This window comes from Otolemur garnettii, unplaced genomic scaffold (genome assembly GCF_000181295.1).
Source record: "Otolemur garnettii isolate 467f Iridium unplaced genomic scaffold, OtoGar3 scaffold00081, whole genome shotgun sequence".
In the NCBI taxonomy this organism is placed as follows: domain Eukaryota; kingdom Metazoa; phylum Chordata; class Mammalia; order Primates; family Galagidae; genus Otolemur; species Otolemur garnettii.
Genome location: NW_003852476.1, coordinates 1931051 through 1942941, shown reverse-complemented (window position 1 = coordinate 1942941; position 11891 = coordinate 1931051).

The following is an 11891-nucleotide window of genomic DNA, read 5'->3' as shown; positions in this document are numbered from 1 at the left end:
ATATCTGACCATAAATAGTTTTAGGACTAGAGAGGGTCAAGCAAATAAAACAGCCTTGCCCATCGGCTGGGAAAGAAAAAATTCTGCCAACAAATTTAAATTGCCTTTCCTTTGATCATGGTGCATATTGGTGGCCTGAAGGAGGATAGGACCAGTGTGCTAACGGCTGAAATTTCCATTTCTCTCATTTTTTCCTTATTTACCGCAGTGGCTATCTGAAGAACCACTGGTCATTTTTACTCTCTAAGTAGGTTCTGTGACAGTTTCTGCTTTCAAAATGTGCTGTGTAAGATGGCACTTTTTAACCTATAGCTAGTTGTGTTTATTTTCTTGTTTTGCATGTGATCACAACTCTAATGTTAATATCTGAACAGTCACATCAGGGATGCATGGGGAAAAATACTCGTGTTATTCTGTGAATGGTCTTGACCCCTGAAAGTTAATTTCTTCACTTCTCATTGATGAGGCAAAGAGACTTTCAAGTCTTAAAATTCAAAGGTGGTTTCTGGACGTTATTCACTCTAAGATCCAAGACCAAATAGATTCATTGAATTCCCCTCTTCGTTGAATTTAAGGCTCATATGTGGCAATGAGCCCTTTACCAAAGCTTTAGTGGTGAAGTGAAATGCTAGGTTTCCTGTCCCTGGCCACGGTGTGTGTCAGTGTGGGACGGCGACCTCATCCCTGGCCACGGCGTGTGTCAGTGAGGGATGGTGACCTCCAGCTTTCACTCCATTTGAAGTCTTTCCTTTGTCATCATTACCCACCGTAATGTGACAGAGAAGGTCTGAAAAAATAGATTAGCTGAAATGGGGGCACACGGTTGCAAGAAAATGGCCTGAGCAAGGTTGTTCAGCTGCTAGGTACTAAAAAAAGAAAAAAAAATAGCCATCCAAGTCCTTCCTTTTTGCCAACTTCGGTTGGCACCACCAGTGGTGGTTTTTTCGCTGTGGCTTACATGACAATAGAGATAATTCTGAGTCTGGTGGCTGTCTGGGGCTGACAGGACAATGACAGGATTTCCAAAATTCTCCCAGATAATTGCCTCTCCTTTCTTTGGCTTAGTGCTGGGAGGACACTGGGATGCTCGGGTTGGCCTCTGGGTCCCAACTTTCCAGCACTTCTTCCTGAAGCCTCACCCTCTCCCCGCAGAAGAGGAACTCTGACCAGCTCCCATTTGTGAGTGCGGCTGCCGGAGGGCAGTGGCTGGTTGCCAGTCTTGCAGTATTTGAACTTGATTTCAGCTTTTATAATCAAGTTTTCTGTTTTCTGACAGCTAGTACACTTGAGGTAAGAAAATGATAAATTATGTTGGATAAATTGCATCAGAAATATAGATAACATACTCTGAAAAGAAAAGTCTGATTTTGATTCAACATTTAACTTTATCCTCTGCCTCATTTTATTGCTACGGCTTTACATTATGGCAGGTGGGGGCCTCTTTCAGGGTCTGTATTTTTCAGATGAGGAACTTGAGGCAGAGAGTAGGCAAATGGCCTGTTCAAGGTCACAGAGTGGTGGTAGTGGGGGGAAGGCCCAACACCTGTGCCTTGAAGCCATGATGTCAGACGGCAGGTCAGGTGCACATCTGAGAAGCCGCACGCTTTACTCTCCTCCCTGCACAAAAGAGTGATCCACACAGCCGTCTGGCCTCGGTGGAAACAGAAATGCCTTTTTGTTTCTTAATTTAATTGAATTTGTAATTGACAAATTATAATTTCACTCTATATTCATAGAGTACATAATGATGCAGAAACACCTTCGTAAAAGGGAGCTAAGTGAGCAAACGGTGAGTTAGAGACAAAGAGGTAAACCTGTGTGTGCTCACGGTTTCAGAGAGGGCCTGCCGGACAGGAGCCGGCACAGGGCTTCTCAGTTTCCCGAGTTCTGCTCCTTCCCCAGTGCAGTGTGGGCTCCCATAGTCCCCCTTCTCACTCTTCTTAAGTTCATAGGTAAAATTCTGTTGCATTTGTTCACTAAGCATGTTTTGAAATTAATTTCTGTGTCTAGACAAGATTTTAGAGAGGCAGAAACCAGTAACTTAATAGACTGTCTCATGATTACACAGCCAAATGCTATTTAAATGAGCAGTCATTTAAATAATGGGAAACAGTACATTTTTCCTTTAAGGAGAGATACATTTTATCATTATTTCTTTCTACAACTCTTTTCTCTTCACCTTTAAAGAAATGGAGATTTTATATTAACCCTGTGAGTTGCTTTTTTTTTTCATTTTCTTCATTATTTAAATCAACTCAGAAAGTATTACTCTTGCTAGTCTGAAACTATAGGAATAAAGAATGATAACTTTATTTTATAACTTGAATACCCTCTGGAGAAGGTTAACTGATAAAAATGTCTTGCTATTTATTTAAGTTCAAGATTGAGTTTTCCATAATTTGACTATAAACCATATGAAAAAAAATCAGCTATTTGAAACAGTCTGTCCTGATTTTGTACTTCAAGTGAGGCAGTTTTGTTAGCCCAACAGTAGACCTACCCAAAATCTTCTTTCTGACGATAAATACACATGTGGCAAGCTGTGTCTTGTGTTAGTCATCTAGGACAAGAGTCAACCAACTTTTTCTATAAAAGGCCAGACAGTAAATGTTATGTTTTGCAGGCCATAAAACTTCTCTCACAACTGCTCAACCCAGCTCTTGTTGTGCAAAAGTAGCTGTAAACAACATGTGAATGAGTGAGTGTAGCTGTGTTCCGGTAAAACTTTATTTACAAAGATGGGCAGTGGGCTAGATTTGGGCCTATGAGTTTTCAGACCTCTAATGTAAGAGTGTCTCAGAAAAAATTTTCTGTATTATTCCAAGCTATAAAATGTTATGTCATAGAAAAAATAAGAAGACCAGTTAACTGTAAGAAAAGAAGTTCTCACTTTGTGATTCCAGTTCCTGTGATTCAGTCCCCAGAACTATACCTTTAAAAGAGGGACTTCTTGCCCTTGAATCAGGAATTAGAATGAGAGATTAAGAGAAACGTAAGTGCCTCAGTTTAAATACAATTTTGAATAGGGTATATTCCTCATGAAAAAAATACATTACACCTGAGCATGTTCACTTATATGTCTATTATACAGTGTCTTATATGTCTATAATATACAGTATATTATAGCTATAAATCTAAAATACCCATACCCATGTTCCATGTATGACACTCCAAAGTGACTTCTCAAACTTTGCTTTTGGTGGCCACTTTCACAAAGTAGGGTCTCCACTCTTCTCTATGTTTCAATTGAAACAAGCGTCCCAGGCCTGCCCCTACGTTTGTGGTACCTGGCTGACCTGCTCCAGGTGGCAGCTGTGGCCCTGAGACTGCCCTCTGCCAACGTGATTATTTGCCAGGTTGTTTGAGACTGTAATCACAGCCCAGATCATGAAGGCAAGGGCTGGAATTTGAGAAGGGCCTTGAAATGGACAGGTAAGGAAAGCAGATGGGAGAGACTGAGCAACCAGGAAGAAGAGAAACGGAGTGAGTTGTGTGTGGAGCTGACAATAGGGCAGTTGGAGGCAAATTCTGTGGACACTGCATTTCACATCTCTTGGGAAGTCCCTTCTTAAAAGCAGCCTGGCGCAATTTCCTGGCTGGAGCAGGCTTTCATGAGGACTGTATCCCATGGCTTATGCAGTGACCCTTCCCTTTGGATCCACGGTGTACAGTTGACTGGCCAGAATGGAAGCCAGTGACTGTGTCATCAAACCAGCACTAAGCATGGGAAACCCTTCAGGTGTTTGTTGGTGTCATTTTCAACACGAATTAGGCATCGAGGTGCCCTTGAAGACAGCCGAGGCTTAAAGTCACAGCTCTGCAGTACAGCTGTTGGGGTTCAAATGCCAACCCCACCACTTATTAGCGGAATGTGTAAAATCACCTAATCTTTCTGAAATCATCCACCCTGTGAGATAACCTATTCTACTTTCTAAAGTGCTGTAGGCACCTGCCTGCCCAGCCACTGCCCTACCCCCACCCCAAATATTTTTCTCTGGCTGCCATAAACTGCTGGATGAAATCATATGAATTCTAAATTACTTTTAAAAATTGACATTGCTTTGCTGCAAGCCAACTACTCCATAAGCTGTGTCAGCTAAAGGTCTCCCCACCAGTTAGTCTGAAGAAGTTTTTGCTGTCATATCTGTCCTGTTAATTTAAGCAGAAACTGTAATTAGATGTAAGTGGTCCTGTTCCCACAGAAATGAATGGCAGCATCTGTAGAGAGACAACTGTTCCAAACCCTTTTGGCGACTGGTGCTGCGCAAGTTAGCAGTATGGAGTGAGGCCCAGATCCAGACTTCTGTCGGCCTAATTTTGTATCTGTGGACGCAAACACTAAATCCAATATTTTTAATGTCTTGCTGTGATGGGTGCAAAGCCAAGCACATTCCAGACTCTTATGCTTGTAGCTCCTCCTGAGGACACACTGCTGGTGTGTGCATGTGTGTGGTTTCTGTTTCCTCTCTCGCTTAGTATAGACATAACAAATAAATAGACATTTTGTAAATAGCTACGTGGAAAAGCAGAAAATCAGAAAACGTTGGAAGTTGTGTTTATAATTGAGTGATGGGTATCTGGTACCTCTGTTTGTGCCTCTAAGAAAGGGATGTGCTGCTTGTATCCTGCAAGAGTGGCCAAGCATAGCACCGAGTTCAGGAGTCTCCAGTGTAGATGGGAATGAGCACTGTGGCAGACAGACATACCTCCAGGCGGCTGAAGAAATCTCTATGAGATGTTCCACGCTGCACCTGAACTTCAACAAACAATGAAACCCACCCCACACTAGACACTGAGGGGCAGAAAACATGATTTCTCTAATCAGGGAATTTGCAATTTGGTTGAGGGTTGAAATGTACAAATTCAAAAACAATGCTGCATTGCATTTAGAATAGGAGAGGTAAAGATAAACTCTCTCCATGATGAGGAAAGCATCGTCCAAAAAATTCACTTGCTTAAAACCTGGCGTCACACCACAAGATTAATAAAATGACCAGGGTGAGGCTGCCCAGCTGTCCAGCCATCTGGGTACTCCAGGGTCCTCTGCCCCATGAACCCATCCTGAGCCTGGCTACAGTTCCGTGGCCATTGTCTACTGCTGCTTAAATACACGTAGGAGGCTCTGGGTCCTGTGGTAGGCAGGACCTCAGAAAAAGATTCAAGATTTCAGGAGTCTCCTAGATAGTTGATGCCAATTTCACTGGATTCACCCAGGGGAATTGGGGGTACAGGCCTTGGCTTCCCTCCTTCCTGATGAGACTGCCTGCGTGGGCTCCCCTCTCCCTTCCAACCTCGCCTTCCCACCCGCCGGTGTCTTTTAGAACCATAAGTGCAGGCAGTGGTGGCTGTTGTTAATTCTGTCAAATTGAAATTTCAAACTTTACCAGTATGGGTCGGGCACAATGGCTCACGTCTATAATCCTAGCACTCTGAGAGGCAGAGGTAGATGGACTGCCTGAGGTCACAGGTTCGAGACCAACCTGAGCCAGTGTGAGACCCCATCTCTAAAAATAGCTAGATGTTGTGGTAGGCACCTATAGTCCCAACTATTAGAGTGGCCGAGGCAAGGGGATCGCTTGCTTACAAGAGTTTGAGGTTGCTGTGAGCTGTGACACCACAGCACTCTATCAAGGGTGACAAAATGAGACTCTGCCTCAAAAAAAAAACCCAACAAAAATAAAAAACACTTTACTAGTGTGGAGAGGGGTTGTTCCAGCATAGGTTGTAGTAGCAAAGTTTTCTCGAAAGAAGTTAGGCTTGGGTCTTAATGAAAATGAGAAAATTAGTTGTTTCAAGGGATAATGAAGGCATGTCAGGAAAGACAAACTTTATAACATCAAGTAAAAAATATTCTCCTAGCTGATTTTGTATTTTTATTTTTGTATTTTTATAGAAAACATGTCTCTGACCAAAATAGGATGCATTTGGGAAAGTCTGAAACCCCTTCGGGCAACCGAAAGGGGCAAGAGTCTATGTTGGTACCTGGTAGTATTTTCTGTTTTTTAACTAATTGATGGTGCCGACGCATTTTTGGTACTAGAGAATAAGCTTCTTTTTATGGATAGACATTTAGCTGTATCTGTGCATGGCTTAAGACACCACTGACTGTGACATGTTTGAATATGAAGCTCAGCAAATAGAGTGAGAGAGAGAGAAAGCGTGCGCCAATGTTCACCCCACAACTAACTTAACTCGGGGTTTTTAATTAAAAAAAATGAGCTTCCTGGCTCAGCGCCTATAGCTCAACTGGCTAAGGCGTCAGCCACGTACACCTAAGGTGGCGGGTTCGAATTCCCAGCCCAGACCCGGCTGCAACCAAAAAAAAATAGCCGGGCGTTGTGGCGGGTGCCTGTGGTCCCAGCTACTTGGGAGGCTGAGGCAGGAGACTCACTTGAGCCCAGGAGTTGGAGGTTGCTGTGAGCTGTAATGCCATGGCACTCTACCCAGGGGGACAGCTTGAGGCTCTGTCTCAAAAAAAAAAAAAAAAGAAAAAGAAATGAGCTTCCCCTTTTATGTAAACACAGCAGCTTTACCTGGAATTTTGATTTTAGTTAAGTCTCAATCAGTCAAACTACAGATCCTCAAGGGATCAAGACGGGAAATCTAAGTCTATGGCAATTGTGGGCTCGTTTTGAGTGAAGGCTCACTCGCCTTCTGGTTGGCTCCCTTGTTATTACCTCTTCCTTTGGTGATTTTTGTATTCCTCCCTATAGTTAATGCTTTGCTTTTTTTATGTCATGCATTTTAATCTTTAAAGTGCCATGTAGGCAAGAATTAATCTCTGGTGGAATTTTTCCATTTTGTCGATGAGGAGATAATGGAGGAGGTGTAGACTGAGTGTCTCTGATGCCAAAGTGGAATATTTTCAGAGCTGGGATTTGGTGAGAAGTCCCAGTCCTAAAAATCCCAAGGCACGATTGACATTTGTGTTTGCTCCTATATTATAAATCCTCCGGGACCAGGTTTGTGGTGGTGTGTGCTCACGTGGCATGGGGAAACGGATGAGAGAGGATTAAAATGGCACATTTTCACTTGGTCCAATTTAAACACACACACACTCACAACAAAACCAGCATGAGACAAGAAAACTGCTGACAGCATCAGTTGAAATAGGAAGAATTCTGGGCAATTACTTTACTGCTTTGGGGTGCAGTGCCCCCATCTATAAAAACAAAAACAAAGACAAAAATATTTGTGGAGCAACTATGCATCACCATGTGCCTAAAACTGAGTTAGGTGCCTTCACAATGGCCACTGAATTTCTCAGAAGCCCAGTATCTTAGCAAAAAGAGCCTAGGAGAGAGGTCATGACTTGCCATAGTTCATTTAACTGAGAAACAGAAAAGTTTAGTCCTGGCGCTGAGTTCCAGGGCTCTTGGTGTTATACCACAGCTGCCTCAAAAGAGGGGGCACGACTAGCTGACCTTGCAGGTCCTGGGTGGCTCCATGATGCCTGAGTAAGTTCGTGAGTCCAGGAGGAAGGCAAGGAATGATTAATCCTTATAGCAACGATTCACTGAGTCAAGAACAGTGGTTCTCAGTGTTGACTCCACATCAGCATCATCTTGGGAAAATTTTAAGATGTTTCAGTCTATCTCCAGATGCATTTAAACATCAGGGAGGAGCCCAGATACCAGTCTTTTAAAGTCTCCCTGGTGATCCCAGTGTGCTCCCCAGGTGGAGTGCAGCTGTGGAGCCCTGATTCATGCCAATGGCTACTCCCTTCTCTCCCTCCCCGGAACCTCATCTGTTTTTACTCTTGTGAACAAACACAAAGGACAGCGATCTTCAGCCTCCTTACTTTTCCTTCTTACCATTTATGACATGGTGTGATTGCTATAGGAGTGTGGAAGAAAGAAAATTAATAACAACAGGCATGAACAACAAACACTGGCAACAGGTTTTTTTTTGAGACAGAGCCTCAAGCTGTCCCCCTAGGTAGAGTGCTATAGCATCACAGCTCACAGCAACCTCCAACTCCTGGGCTCAAGTGAGTCTCCTGCCTCAGCCTCCCAAGCAGCTGGGACTACAGGTGCCCACCACAAAACAACATCCGGCTATTTTTTGGTTGTAGCCGTCATTGTTGTTTGGCAGGCCACAGCTGGTTTCAAACCTGCCAGCTCAGGTGTTGTGTGGCTGGCGCCTTAGCGACTTATGCCACAGGCACAGAGCCAAGCAACAGGTTTATTGCTGATAAAGACTTAGCAGTGCTGACCATGACCTACCAAGACATCAGCAAGGAGACCACTCACGCGAGACTCGCTTGGGCAGCTTTGCCAGCAGTTATCAACAGGCTCTTGAAAGCTTCCACCCACTGAACTCCTCAGAGGATGTTGCGTCTTTACGGAAAGAAACAAACGGATGCACACCATCAAAGCATTCCCAAGGTCAAGATGACCCATCACCATATGGAATTCTACGAGCTAAAAAATAGTTGATTAAAATTTCAGCTCTTGGGCGGTGCCTGTGGCTCAGTGAGCAGGGAGCCAGCCCTATATACTGAGGGTGGTGGGTTAAAACCCAGCCCCAGCCAAACTGCAACAACAGTAAAAATATCCAGACATTGTGTTGGGTGCCTGTAGTCCCAGCTACTCGGGAGGCTGAGGCAAGAGAATCACCTATACCCAAGAGCTGGAGGTTGCTGTGAGCTGTGATGCCATGCACTCTACCAAGGGTGACAAAGTGAGACTCTGTTTCTAAAAAAAAAAAAAAAAAAAGAAAAAATTCAGCTCTTTCCACAGACCAAAAGGGGTTTTATCCCTAAATAAGGCACACCAGAACTGTGACTACTTTTAGAGTTGGATTATACCCTCATGAACAATGACAGCTTCCTGTTCAGAGTTAGGCCCCCAGTTTTGGAATCTGATTTCAAACTCTTTGATAGACAGAAATCCACATCTCTTAAAACAATAAACATGGCAGAATTATAAGCAAGTGTCTAGATTACATTATGTTTGAAACGTATATGCATTTCAGTGGTAAAGTGAGAAAATGGAGCAAAGTATTTGTTGAATTTTTCCAGGATTTTCCTAGATTCTAAGTGTGTAAAGAAAAGAGAAACGGGCCAGTCTTTTTCTGAATGTACTTAGCTGGGTGAGAGAGGACCAGTGAATGTGAAGACCTAGATGTTTCTACATTTACAGGTTGCTCTTCACTCTGAGATTATCAAAGAGAATAAAGGTGCTTTTACACTGTCCCCAACATTTTAAGTTGAGTTTCAATTATTAGCCAACAACACAGCTGAAAGGAATGCTTTTTAAACGTTTTTCTTATGACATGTTGACGTATATCAAAAGAAAATCAAAAATAAAAATATTTTTCTCAATGATCCATCATAAACAATGTTTGTGGGTCCATTACCAGGCCAAGAAACAGAACTTTACAAGTCATTCTTTTTTTTTTTTTTTTTTTTTTTTGAGGCAGAGCCTCAAGCTGTCCCCCTGGGTAGAGTGCCATGGCATTACAGCTCATAGCAACCTCCAACTCCTGGGCTCAAGCGAGTCTCCTGCCTCCGCCTCCCAAGTAGCTGGGACCACAGGCGCCCGCCACAACGCCCGGCTATTTTTTGGTTGCAGCCGTCATTGTTGTTTGGCGGGTCCGGGCTGGGGATTCGAACCTGCCACCTTAGGTGTACGTGGCTGGCGCCTTAGCCGGTTGAGCTATAGGCGCCGAGCCCAAGTCATTCTATAATACATTGTTTTTTCTTTTTGAGACAGAATCTCATTATGTTGCCCTTGGGAGAGTGCTGTGGCATCACAGCTCACAGCAACCTCAAATTGTTGGACTTCAGTGATTCTCTTGCCTCAGCCTCCCAAGTAGCTGGGACTACAGGCACCCGACACAATGCCCGGCCATATTTCATTGCAGTTGTCATTGTTGTTTAGCTGGCCCAGGCTGGGTTTGAACCTGCCAGCCTTGGTATGTGTACCTGGTGCTATAAGCATTGTGCTATGGGCACTGAGCCATATAATACATTTTTTATGTGGGAAAAAGGCTATTGTTTTGAAATTCTGACTCTCCTCTTGGAAAGTAAGAAAATAAACATTGGAAGCTGACTCTGAATGATTCCTGAGAGAAGAAAGAAAGCCTGGTCAGTGGGAAAGGCTGAGTTTATCTGAGGTGTTGAAGACCCATCTCCAGGCCAATTCGTATTTTTATTGTTGCCTGAATGTGTTGTGGTGCCTGCGGCCCTGCTGACTCCTTCACAGAGAGCCTTCCCTGTATGACGCATGAACTTTCCAGCCAGAGTCTTAGATTATTATGGAAGTGAGATACAAACTGAGGTCGGACTAGCCCAGGCTATATGGAATCACATTCCGCAAAGTCTAACAACCACAGGAAATTAAAGGAATTCTGATTCTGACCTCCATCACTTAAAGAACACCTTAGGAGTCTATTTCATATCCCACCGTAATAAAATCACCCCCCCTTCTTCCCCACGTACTCACTTACCCCACCCCCACCCCAGGAATAGCCTTCAGATGCCTCACCTGTGGTGTTTTTTTCTCTCTCCACCTCCCCTCCCCTTTCCTCCATTCTTCGTTATATAGAATAAGTAAATAGCTCAAGTATCTTTTTAAAAAATTTCCTTTCAGCTTTACCCATCATCTGGATTTGTCAGAACAAACAAAAGCAATACAAGTGGCCCTATTAGCAAGATTCTTCCCCATTTTCCTCTTTCTCTGGGGTCTTTTTTTCTGCCTTACTCATTCCTCCAATTCTGTCTCACAAAGAGACCAAACTGGTTTGGCAAAGGCCAAAATAGCTCAGAGGGCTGAGAGGAGAGAAAAGAACAACTCTCCTTTAGCTGGTGAGGATGGTATGTGTGTGGGTGGGTGGGAGGGGAGGGGGAGAGGGAGGATTCCGTGAACAAGTCTTATCACAGATAGGATGAATTGGCTGGAACTGCATTTTTTTTTTTTTTAAGAGACAGAGTCTCATTTTGTCGCCCTCAGTAGAGAGCAGTGGCATCACAGCTCACAGCAACCTCCAACTCCTGGGCTTAGGCGATTCTCTTGCCTCAGCCTCCCAAGTAGCTGGGACTACAGGTGCCCTCCACAACACCTGGCTATTTTTGTTGTTGTTGCAGTTTGGCTGGGGCTGGGTTTGAACCCGCCACCCTCTGTATATGGGACTGGTGCCCTACCCACTGAGCCCAGGCGCTGCCCAAGGAACTGCATTTTTAAAATAATACAAATTGAATATAGGTAGAGGTTAGTGATGCTGTCTCTTAATCTTGTCTATTACAAGTATCGCCAACTGGTCACAGTTACAGAAAGTATCACTTGTGTTACAAGTATTGCCAACTGTGTGGGTCACAGTTACAGAAAGTGTCACTTTCACCTGAAAGGTCCCAAATGACTGAGGTCGTGGTGGTATCTGGGAAGCAGGGGCAGGGACCTGAAGGAAAAGGGTGGAGACCTGTTTGCGGGGGTGGGAGCTGGGGGGTGGCCTTCCTGTGGGTCTTTCCTGAGATCCCCTTCTTTCCTCCACTCAAATCTGGGAGGGCCACACCCACACCTGCCTTATGTGGGGAGCCAGGGGAGGTTGAGATCAGTCAGACCAGTAATACTGAGGCCACCAGGATGGTCAGCCTGCTGCCCTGGGGGGATGTGATGAGGAGGAACAAGTGACCAGTCAAGTCACAGACCTGAGGCCAAGTAGCTGGAGCAGCTGATCCCTTTCCCCAAAGTGTTAGGTGACCAAGGAGAAAGATGTAGCCTTGGAACAAATCGTAAGGAACATATGATGAAGCTGACCAGCCCCACATGGTGTGAGACAAGGCCCAGAGGTGCGGGCCAGATCAGAGAAAAGGAAGTGAGTTTTACAGAACAGGAACAGCAAAGATCTAGAGATTTTATTTAATAAAGTTTGCTTCTGTAAACCCCATG